This window comes from Polyodon spathula, chromosome 6 (assembly GCF_017654505.1).
Source record: "Polyodon spathula isolate WHYD16114869_AA chromosome 6, ASM1765450v1, whole genome shotgun sequence".
NCBI lineage: Eukaryota > Metazoa > Chordata > Actinopteri > Acipenseriformes > Polyodontidae > Polyodon > Polyodon spathula.
The window spans coordinates 16,421,977-16,434,505 of NC_054539.1; the positions used below are offsets into that span (position 1 = coordinate 16,421,977).

Below are 12,529 nucleotides of genomic sequence, written 5' to 3' on the forward strand. Positions count from 1 at the left end.
CAGATTGTCAAAATGTCACACTGCATTGTTAACTGTCAAACTCATCATTGCCAGTAAGAGAAAAAAATGTCAGTAATTTGAATGCTATGTCATATATATTTATATTCAGAACACCCACAAAACCTACAATGCTAGTATTTTTATTTACTTTTTTTATTATTATTATGAGGATGATTTCCAGTGCTCATATTGTCTACCCTGTTAAGTGCTTGCACTCTGTCCTGGAAGAATCCCCTAACACTGCAGATTAGACTTCATGCTCAGCTAATACTTGGCCACTATTGAGAGGCTGCCGCAATTAGTGCCACTTGTAATGGATGGCTTTATAATATGGACACCTGTCTGCTAGCAACTTGGCTAAGCAGCCACCTGTTCATTATCATCTTGGATTGGAAAAGGAAAAGCAACCTTGAAGTGAAAGCTGTTTTTATGTCTTTGCCAATCCATTCCCATTAAACCTCTATTTCACATATAGATTAATCAATAAGTGCAATGCCAAAGTGCTTAGATTATGTTGGGAAAATGACAAGCTATCTGATATCATAAGTTTTTCTCTGAGGCACTAGGTTGTTGGCTGAGCACTAAATGTCTACTGTAATTTTTAGTGTATATAGCCCTATGGTACATGACAGAGCTGCCGCTTGTATAATGCATACCTTATACATACCACCGTAGTCATCTCATAGTTTCTCATTTTTTTCCAAATATAATACTGCAATACAGTATTCCCTGATTCACAAATCAAACAAAAAAAAGCATGAAGGGCACAATGTACTGAGTAACTTAGTACTGTATGTGAAAAAAAAATGTGGTGGATAATCTGTCATCCCTCAAACTTTTTTCACAGTATAGATTGATAAAAGAACTGAAAAGGGAAAGACTGCCTGATCCATGAAAAATATACAGCTCTGGAAAAAATTAAGAGACCACTGCAAATTTTTCTTATCAGCATCTCTACATGTATGGCAGCCATTCCATTCCAGTGTCTGTTGAATTCCAACACAGGCACACCTCATTCTACTGAATGAGGTGCTGATTAGGGGATCACCTGAACCAAATCTTATTTAACGAGGAAAAGTATAAAAACCACTAGTGTGGTCATCACTATCCTCTTGCAATAGGACCAGCTGGATGGCAAAACAGTGCTAGTAGTGCCTCAAAAGTAATTGGAATCAAAAAATAACTATTGATCATGCCCAAATAGTTGAAAAGGAAAGTTTTGAGTGAGGAAAAGAAGGGTTCAATTCTGGCTTTACTGGCAGAGGGATATAGTGAGTGTCGGGTTGCTTCCATCCATAAAATTTCAAAGACGGCGGTTCATAAGAACAAGGTCAAGCAGCACACATTGGGGACAACAAAGCTACAGACCGGCAGAGGGCGAAAACGACTCTGCACTGACCGGGATGACCGCCAACTCATTCGAATGTCACTCAGCAACCGTAGGATGACATTAAGTGACCTACAAAAAGAATGGCAAATGGCAGCTGGGGTGAAGTGCACGGCGAGGATGGTTCGAAACAGGCTCCTAGGGGCAGGGCTGAAGTCGTGCAAAGCTAGAAAAAAGCCCTTCATCAATGAGAAGCAAAGAAGAGCCAGGCTGAGGTTTGCAAAAGACCATAAGGATTGGACCGTAGAGGACTGGAGTAAGGTCATCTTCTCTGATGAGTTCAATTTTCAGCTTTGCCCAACACCTGGTCATCTAATGGTTAGACGGAGACCTGGAGAGGCCTACAAGCCACAGTGTCTCGCACCCACTGTGAAATGTGGTGAAGAATCGGCGATGATCTGGGGGTGCTTCAGCAAGGCTGGAATCGGGCAGATGTCTTTGTGAAGGACGCATGAATCAAGCCAAGTACAAGGTTGTCCTGGAAGAAAACTTGCTTCCTTCTGCTCTGACAATGTTCCCCAACTCTGAGGTTGGTTTTTCCAGCAGGACAATGCTCCACGCCACACAACCAGGTCAATCAAGGTGTTGATGGAGGACCACCAGATCAAGACCCTCTCATGGCCAGCCCAATCTCCAGACCTGAACCCCACTGAAAACCTCTGGAATGTGATCAAGAGGAAGATGGATGGTCACAAGCCATCAAACAAAGCCAAGCTGCTTGAATTTTTGCTCCAGGAGTGGCATAAAGTCACCCAACATCAATGTGAAAGACTGACAGAGAGCATGCCAAGACGCATGAAAGCTGTGATTGAAAATCAGGGTTATTCCACCAAATATTGATTTCTGAACTCTTCTTAAGTTAAAACATTAGTATTGTGTTGTTTAAAAATGAATATGAACTTATTTTCTTTGCATTATTCGAGGTCTGACAACACGGCATCTTTTTTGTTATTTTGACCAGTTGTCATTTTCTGCAAATAATGCTCTAAATGACAATATTTTTATTTGGAATTTGGGAGAAATGTTGTCAGTAGTTTATAGAATAAAACAAAAATGTTCATTTTACCCACACATATACCTATAAATAGTAAAACCAGAAAAACTGATCATTTTGCCGTGGTCTCAATTTTTTCCAGAGCTGTATATAGCTGTATATATATATACACACACATTTGTATTTCTTATGAATACAACTAGCACTCTAATCTGAAAGTTTCTTTACTGTCTACTACAATGGCCAGTTAATCTTCTGGGGTTCAAAATGAATCCTGAAGGGTTGTGATTAATTTGCAAGGCTTCAGCTGAAATAAAGTTGCATTACCTTTCAATTACACTACCCAGTGCAGTCAGTACAAGAACATGTTTCCATCTCCATGTCACAGGTGTGAGACGCTGTGCCAGACAGGGAGCACTCTCAGTACACTTCTCTCCTGTGAAACCTGGGCGACAGAAGCAGCAGCCAGTTGCACTGGAGTGTTAGGGATCCCATGACATTGCAACCGCAAGGCTATAGACCAAAAATAAAAGTAAGGGTTTAATGGTCCTATCGTCTTTTAAAAATATTAACTTTCCTCACTGTTTGCATAAATAAAGCATTGCAATCCGTTTAATGATCTTATAAATCATCAAGTTAAAAGGTCTGCTCACATTGCAACAGTCCTGTCAAATGCACGTAATACATATTTAAAAACCCAGAATTAAGCACTTTTAGTATTCAAAGTATGAAAACATGGCAGCATGTCATTTGTTTGAAGTATGTATGCCAGTATTTACATTTCACATGTCCTCACCTTGCATCCGCTGATAATATCATGACCCCAGTAATTTGGTGCACAGCGATCACACTTCTCTCCGATCGTATGAGGAAAACAGATACACTGTCCATTGCTTGCATCACAGTTATTACCAACATGGGAACACTGGCAAGCTGTGTGGGTTATTTTCATAACTCCAAGGCAGCTTTTATGTAAAAGTATTGAGTAATGTTGAAAAAGATGTTGTGGTTATAGGTAATGCTTAGGGAACAGCAATGATATGTGTGTTTGCTATAAGTCTGTTCATAGATGAACACACTATACTAGGTTACATATATATAAGAGATGGGAAGCTGCTCAGGCATGCATGTTATATACAGGGTACACATTTTACTAAAAGAATGTGGGTACTCAGTGTTTGCTCTGTAATGCAACAGTACAGTAACAACTTATAAAATACAATATATCTAGAAAGCAAACTTTTTAAAAAATGGCTTTCTTATATACTGAGCATCAAAAGAAACATATCACTTATATTTGAGCAGCAAAAGAAACGTATAACTTACACTTGAGCATCAAAAGAAACTTATCACTTACGTTTGGATAAAATTCACTAGATGTGATTTAAAAAATGACAAACCCTGTTTTAGAGCAGTTGCAGTGACTTTATTGTGCTGATTAACAATTGACATCACGAAGATGCTGCAAAATGATCTTGTACAGGTGGTGTGGCTCTTGGTCTCCCAGTTTGTGGCCTGTCATTGACAGAGTGAGTCTGATTATAAAATCTGGCCAGGTTTGAAATTGTTGGCTGTGAACACCCAAGATAGTGAGCCACATCAAGCTGCCCTAGTCCAGCCTCCAACATGCCGATTGCACGAAGGCGCTGCTCTCGACAGACGTGGCATATTGTTTTTTTTTTTTTCTGTGATTTTCTTTGTTGCTTTTATTCAAGCCTGCGATTCAACATCTGAAATCACTCCATATCCCGTGTCCAATCAACTGTCTCACTAATTAGGTGATTAAGTGCATGTGCTTCAGCCATAGTCACTAAAGTTTGTTGTGGTCAAGGATGAATGATCGAGTTATTAAAAAGAAACCAAAAACATTTTGTCAATGTCTATCATTTATATACCTTTTTTTTTTTCTAAAATGTGTTATAATAGTGGTAAGTTTCTTTTGATGCTCGGTATATTTTATAAAGCTTTTCACAAAAAGGAATAATAAGTGAAATGCATACAAGTGCATCCTCCTTCTTGGAAGGAGTAGTATCCAGTAGCACAGCGATCACATTTCAGCCCAATCACCCCAGGCTGGCACCTACACTGCCCGCTTTCATCACAGTCAACGGACTTGGATCCAAAGGAGTTACAGTTACATGGCACACATCCTCTGGAGGGCTTTAGATCAAAGGTACCCGACTGACTAAAGAATCAAACACAAACGTTTTTTGCAGGGTTTGACAAACAATGTTTTAAATCACAAGTAGTAAGCCATTTAGTATTGAAATTAACATGCCTCTAAAATCTCTGCTCATCCCGAAGAATACTGTAAAACTTATCTTATCCAATATATTAACCATACAGCCCATGCCTTTTACCATGCTTTAACATAATTCTATCTACTATATGCTTGCCTATGTTCTTACATGAACAGGGCTAACACAGTAAATAAGTGCTTTTATATAAGAAAAAACAATGTAACAGTTTATTTAATTCTGCAGGTGTGGCTAATTACAGCAAATTAACTGTAATGTGTTTCAAATGAAAAAAGTAATATTTGAATACATACTGTTATTTGCACCAGAGGAACAGACTAATGTTCCACAGAAAATACATTTATGACCATCCTCAATTGGTAATGCCAAACTGCGCTATTAGACAAGTTATATAAATAAATAAATAAATAAATATCTGGTTGCTATTAACACTGGATAATAGGGGGCTCACGAGTGACGCATCCAGAAAAGGCACTCCACGCAAATGTGCCCTATCGCAGGTTTGTGACCGGAAGTTCCTAGGGTGCAGCGTACAATTGGCCAAGCGCTGCCCGGGTTGGGAGGGCTTAGGTTGGCAGGGGAATCCATGGATTACTCGAGGTCTGGTGGCCTCGCTGTGGATGCGCAGCGCGAAAAATGACGGATTGGCAGGAGCACGTTTCGGAGGATGCGCGCTCCAGCCTCCGTTCCTCGAGTCGGCTGGGGGTGGGGTTGCGAGCCACCGATACAGATAATAATTGAGCAAACAGGGGTAAAAAGTTGGAGACGACTTTTTATATATAAGTTAAAAAAAAAAAAAAAAAACTGGATAATAATACAATCACATCTAGCAATCTATTGAATTAAGGTCAGTTTATTATGATGTTAAAAAACGATCATACAGCATGTACTGTACATCATTTCTGATGTAATCAGAATTAGCTCCTTACATCAGAATTAGTTTTATTTGAATTCTTTGTGTACTACTTTTTACTTTTGTTTTAATTGTATTTTGTTATCTTATTTTCTTTACTAGTACATGCTTGAACATTTAAATTCCAAATGGATACTGTGAGTCAGCTTTAAAAATCTAAATTCATTACATGTTTTTCAACATAAACAAAATAGCAAAATAGACTTTACTGAGTTTATTGTCACTTACAGATTTAAATCTCAAAAGCAAATTGCACTCCAGTAGGGACAGAGTCCTGGTGCTAGATCAGTAAATTGTTATCATTTTCCTTTAGCATGCCCAAAATAAAGAACAATTAGAACACCAAAATGCAGTACTGATGATGAATCCAATCTATCACAGATGGCCCTATAAGAATCTGATTAGATGAAGCCAACTGTGCAAGTCTATTCATGTAGCTTTATTCCCCCTGCAGTGGACTAGTTTCTGTCAATGGGCTACCCTGTTCCTTGAAATTTGAATTCCTTTAATAATGTTATTTTACATTTACTTGTTGCATTATATGAACTGTTGGTGAATTCCTTCATTCACAAAAAAAAAAAAAAAAATACAATTGTTTTCATTTTCCACTATTCCACACAGTATTATGTTAGTGTGTTCCTATTCTAGTGATGTGCTTCTGATTTTGTGAGAATTTCCCCCAATGGAATTTGCAACATGTTCACACACATTTTAATTCTTAGTGTTGTTGTTGTTTTAAAATAAAGAAAACACTGTAACAATGGTTCCAGAATCATTTACACTGGCAGAATCAACAAACACTAATAGGTGGGCTGTCTATATTAAGTGCATAGTGGTAAAAAGGACTGCATAATTCATTACCACAGGATTTGAGCAACATTAAAAACGGGTCAACCACTTCTTTGATGGAAGTACTATAAGGTCATTAGCTGAGACAGTTTAATAATAGTGCCACAAATAAAGAATTCAAACTCCTTTTATCACTACAGCCACGTAAATTTATGAAGATTATCTCCATCAATTTGAACAGAGTGGTCATTATTACACATTAGATGGTCTCTACGCTAAAGGCGATTTAGAAAAACAACCCGATACAATCCAGTACAAAGCAAAAACACAATTAAAAGACATTCTTTCACAAATGCCTCAGTGAATTTTAAAAGTTTCAACAAAAAAGGGACACTCAGATCACAGCCATTCCATAAACTAGGTGAAGAGATGATTCCATCATACGTATTGTGAGCCAGCTCACAGAAAAACAAGCAGGAGGCGCTTGTGGCAGGCTGAAACCAAGCTGGCCCACATAGCAGGGGACAGCTGGAATGATCTGTGGCTGGCTTGGAATCAGCCTGCCATGATTTTGAGGTGCTGCTAGCATAGGAAACCGAGTTTGCTTATTAATTAGTAATTGACTTGTTTGGCCAGAACCTGTGGCCTATCTGGGCCGCAATAGAGATAATTTATAAGAGGTTTATTATTCTGTGTAGGGAGTCCGCTTGGATCGTCTGAACGGAGCGGTGAAATACAATACAAATCTGGAGGTATCTCATTGGAAGAAAAGCACCGGAGGTACGATGAATGAACAGGAGCCTGTGGACATTGCTGTGAGAATATTAAGATCAGTTTGTGTTTTGTTTGTTTTTTTACTTCTGGAAAGAGACCTGCCTCTAGATGATTTATTTATTTATTTGTTTATGTTTTGTTTGTTAATTCTTTTGATCCTTTGTTGCGGCTGAGCCGCTACTAAAGAATACTTTCTTTGGAACTTTTCTGTCCCTGTCCTCCGTGTGCAACCAACCCTTCACAGCATCCATATGTTTTCTAAAAGATTTGACTGTAGTATATCATTCCATTGAAGCTGTAAGTACAAGAACATGCTCTCTTGAGTTCTCAGAGTCCTTAGAGTACAGGCCTTCATTTCAAATACTGAAAAAAAGTTTTAAGCATTTGAACCAATAGCTTCCATTGATAAGTGACCAATATGAAATAGCCCTGGGATCCACGAAATCTAGATTCTGATTTGTATCTGGATAGTCAGGCAGGAGTTAGAGCTTACTTCATGGTATTTCCTCATGACAAATGTAAGACATTTTATTAAGACTGCACCATTGTAATACATCCAGTGTAATTTCAGCCACCTCTGATGCTGTTGATTTGAACTTTTTCTCATTTACTGAATGAGTGCCACATCTGCGAAATGAGCCGATCTGAACATGGCTGATTCAGCAGGATGTTTCTTCGAGAACTCCAGATGTTGTTTGTAGTAAGGTTATTAAATCTTTGACGACAAATCTATTTAGCCTAGACTGGAGAAGAATCATTGGGGACATGACTTAACTCTTTAAAATCTTAAAAGGCGAAGACAAAGTTAACTCTAACCAACACTTTAAGTACAGCATAGAAAGTGCAGCACTTAAGTGGGTGTGCAATGCATCACACCCCCTTTTAAAGGAAGATTAAACAAGATTTAATTTGCCCCTCAGTTTTACTTTGATTCACTGACACAGCTTTATGGAAACACCATACCAGAGCAATTAATAAAACAAAATTAAAACCATAAATCTCTATAAAATTTTTGGGAAGATTTTCTAACCATTGTTTGGACAATATTGTTTAATAGTAGTCATTTTGTGGAACATTTAATAAAATGCAATTATTACAGCCATTAATCTCAGGGGCATGTAAGTGTACAGTTGCATTTTTGTTTTAGTACTACATTTTTTTTTTTTTAAACAACAAACCCATTACTCTTGCTGTTTCCTGAGTTGTACATATCACATGACATGTTTTTCAACATACTCACCAATGTTTTGATATTTTTATTCACATACCCAGGGTCATAAATCTGCTTCTAAAAGGAACTTAACACATACTACAAGTTGTATCCATATCAAACCTTTGTACTAAAATGCTCACTCTTCCAACAACTTCGTTTAGCACCTATTGTAAGCTGTTTAATATTTTAAAGGGAATTAAAGTTATTAACGAGATAATATGTTTAAATTGTGTTTAAGACCTATGTTAGACTTCACACATTCCTATAATTTACTGATCATGGCCTCATGGCCCCACAGGCAGGTTATTCACACACACATGCAGTGCCTTTACCCCACTCCCAGGGAGCGTGGTGGGCCTGTAAACACCCCAAGGACAGGACCCTGTCCTGCTTGGTGCCCAGCGCCATTGCTGCTGCAGCAACACTTGAAGATGCTGCCGGGTCTCCCTGTGCTCATAGTTCTGTCTACTGTGGTCACAGCGTTTCCCAGAGAAGCCAGGCTTACAGATACATCTCCCAATAAGATCACAACGAGGGACATAGAACCAATAGGGCTGCAGCTACAGGGCATACAAACCAGCTTCTCTGGGTCCCACCAGCAGTTGGGCTTCACAGGTCATGGGGTAAAAAGAGTTAGTGAATTACAAGCATCATTTACCATCATCTACCAAAAACCAAAAGGCCTGTGACTGCTGAAAATCCAGTCTTGCATTTCTAAAAAACAACAATCTAGCTGTGCACAAGAGTCTCTTTATTGCACTGATGTTTGTAAAAATCCCAGGGAGGGTCCTATTTACAACAGGGGTATTTAGCTCTTCTACTGGTTTGGTGAATGGAATTCTCTCAAGTGCATCAAATGAAATATTCTAACAGTAATACTGCCACTACAAAATGATCATGGAACGGACCTGAGCACCTGACTATTAGACGACTAGATAGGCTCTTGTCAAAGCCCTTGTTCCACCAATTCTGACCACAAATCCTATCAGATATATTTATTACAATAGTATTAACCACATTCTTGTCATAGCCTGAGAATGTAATAAATATGATAACTTATATGATCAGGTCACGATAAATAGATACTCACCATGAATTTGTCACACTGTTTTCCCACCACTTGCTGTCTGCACTCACACCGGCCTGTCCATGGGTTACACGCCTCAGACATGGACCCATTGTTATTACATTGACATGCTGCAAAATGAAGGATAATCACCATAATTAGGCAGAGAAGTCATAGAATTCTATAGGCCAGATTGTCTTGCCTTTATATAACAGACTTAAAATGGTTGCTTTATTCACATGGTCTACTGTATATGAACAGTTATTCTGTATAATGTATTATTTAGTATAGTGTAGTTGGGTAGAATGGCTCTTATTTCCACCCAGTATAAATTACTACAATTTACAATGTTTTTTAAAGCAATTGAAAAGGGTGGGTGGATAGGTGGATTGATTAATTACCGCAAGTATAGCATATTATAATGAAATCATGAGGGAAGTTCCTGCTAAAAATTAAACTAACAGGTGTTATTTTAAAAATGTCATTTCTATCAGAGGTACTTTATTCAAAAGGATGCCTATTCAGATATTCCTTTTTGGGTTGAAATGTTATAAAAGGTCACCAACTGCATTCATTGTTAACAATAAACAATTTTGACAGATGGGTAACTAAAAAGAGGTGCAATATAGAAAGGCTGGAAAATGTGACCACTGGTTTAGGTCCTCCACAATGTGGAAATTATGTGTTAGAACCTGAATCCCATTCTTCATGACTGGGTAGATAGCGCTTTAAGCTCTAAACAAACACAGCCCTGCCTTGTAAAATAAATATGTGAATACTCACAATGGCAGTTCTTGGCTACAATAGCATCTCCACAATACCCGTATGTGCAGCTCTCACAGTACTGACCACTAAATCCCTGTCTACACTTCAGACAGGCATTTATCACAGGATCACAGTTGCACGGGGCTAATAGGTCAAGATTGCTGTTACACTGGCAGGGCTGGCAAGAGACCCCTGGTTCCGTAGGGTGACCGTGGTAATTTTCTGAGGACCTGCAGTTTATTAAATGACAAGCAGATTGCACACTGTACATGGACAGCACACATACTGGATAATCTTTTAAGTCATAGTTCTCCTCAAATTGACTCACGATACAATTTCTGTTAGGGGTCTCATAGTCCTTCTCGGTTCTAGCAATACAAACCAATACAAAGGAACTGATTGCGATTCTCTGTCCCTTATGCTGTCACACAGGACCCCTTGGTAAATGAGTGCAACTGCCTCTCCACTCTCCTTCCGGGTCAATGCGTTTCCACCCCCTTTCTAGCTGGCCGACTTCCCTTGAAACCTGGAAAAGAACTATCAGGCCAGCCCGTCCAGGGAACTCTGTTCTCACTACTTAGTACCCTCACAGGTCAGGAGGGAGATTAACAACCAACAATCATTGTATTTTTCACTGAACATTACACAAGACCACAAAAGTTGTAGACTCAATCCATTGATTTCTTTCAACCCTCTTTACTGCTTTCACCATATCTAACTTGTTTTTCCTCCATAAACACATCAAGTTTATAAGATGAACAATTTTAAAAGTTATATCAAATTGTGATTGTCAAATTAAGTATACTGTACTTTTCAGCATGTAATTTTATTTTTGCATGAACGTGTGTGACAGGCTGGCAAGTGGATTGAGGCTCAGAGACAAAAATAAAGTTCTTTATTAAATAAAATAATCAAATAAACAGGCACAAGGGCCAACAGAGATTCAAACATAAATAATCAAAATGAATTTACAAAATAAACAGTCAGGTTCCAGGTCTTCCTTCAATTCTAAACAAAAACTCTCCAACATAAAAAGCAAACTCCCAAACAAAGGAGCAAACTCCAAACAGAAAAACACACTACTCTCAGCCAGGCCCTCTCCCCTGGCTTTTATCCCCTGTGGCTGGAGCCCAATTAATCAATAATTAAATTAAATTAGAGCTCCAGCCACATTCTCACATGTTTATCTGGCAGGGAGAAATTTAACCCCCTCCCTGCCAGTTCCAAACATGTTCATATAGACGGGGAGTTCCCCGTCACAACGTGAATGAAAAAAAAAAAAGATTTGCAAGAGTGCAATGCAGACTGTGTAGGGGACTGAATTAAATTAACTGACTTGTTTATTGGTTTGGAAGGTCTGATGTGAAAATGGACAATTCACGTGAAGCAGTGCATACATGTTTGCATTATGAACTTCAAGCAAATGCTGTCTTCCTAAGGAGAAAAAAAAAAGAAATGTTCTGGACTAAATAGGCTGAGATAAATAACATAAATAAAAATATATATGATGTAGAAAAAACATAATTAACAAAGTACAACTGAGCCATTTGGTAAACATTCAGTTGTATGACTTGAACTTGTAACATAGAGTTATAGGAATTGAACATAATATATATATATATATATATATATAATATATATATAGTATATATATATAGTTACGCGAATTGTTGTCCCAGTCACTTTCATTTTTGTAAGGCTGGTCAGTAAAACATTTAATCCTTTTGTATGGAGAGTATCAGTAGCTAAGGCTCATGGTTCATCAACTGATTCAGGTTCAGTTGTATTGAGTTTGCCCACTAATGATGATAAACAAACTACAAGTTGGGTGCCTGCTGATATGAAAAACAGTGAGTTTTGGCCCCCTACTGTATTCTGGATGAATGGCATCCCTTCTAAAGTGTTTCCATGTGAGTGGAAAGAAGTGTATAGTAACAATGTGTACAGATCCAGAACTATTGTACATGGTGCAGAAGTAACCCTGACACATAAATTAAAACATAATCCTCTTGTTAATTGTGCATGTAATATGTGCCAAAGCAAGTCATCAGTGACTGGGCTCAGACTTTGTCCGGCATGCAGTCATTTGGCTAAACACTGTAGAATCTTGTTTGAATGCAATGATTCTGTAGGTGTTTCTTTCTCTCATTTAAATGTAAACCCAAAAAGATATTAAGAGGATTGAATGCATGAGTTGTGAAAGGGTCATTTAGTAAAATGGGCGCATCTGCGAAAATTAGAATGTGAGGAAGGTGTCCCTACTAAGCTTGTACAAGTGTCTTGTAGGTACGAAGTAAAGGCCATGGCGACTCACACCTGTGATGCGAGACGATGGATTCGAGAGCCTATTATCGTGTTCAATGAGCCTAC

At 38.3% G+C, this 12,529-nt stretch overlaps 1 pseudogene; it reads right to left on the minus strand.

Annotated features, from left to right (window-relative positions):
* Positions 1 to 12,529, minus strand: part of LOC121316653 — a 73,441-nt pseudogene that overhangs the window by 10,632 nt on the left and 50,280 nt on the right.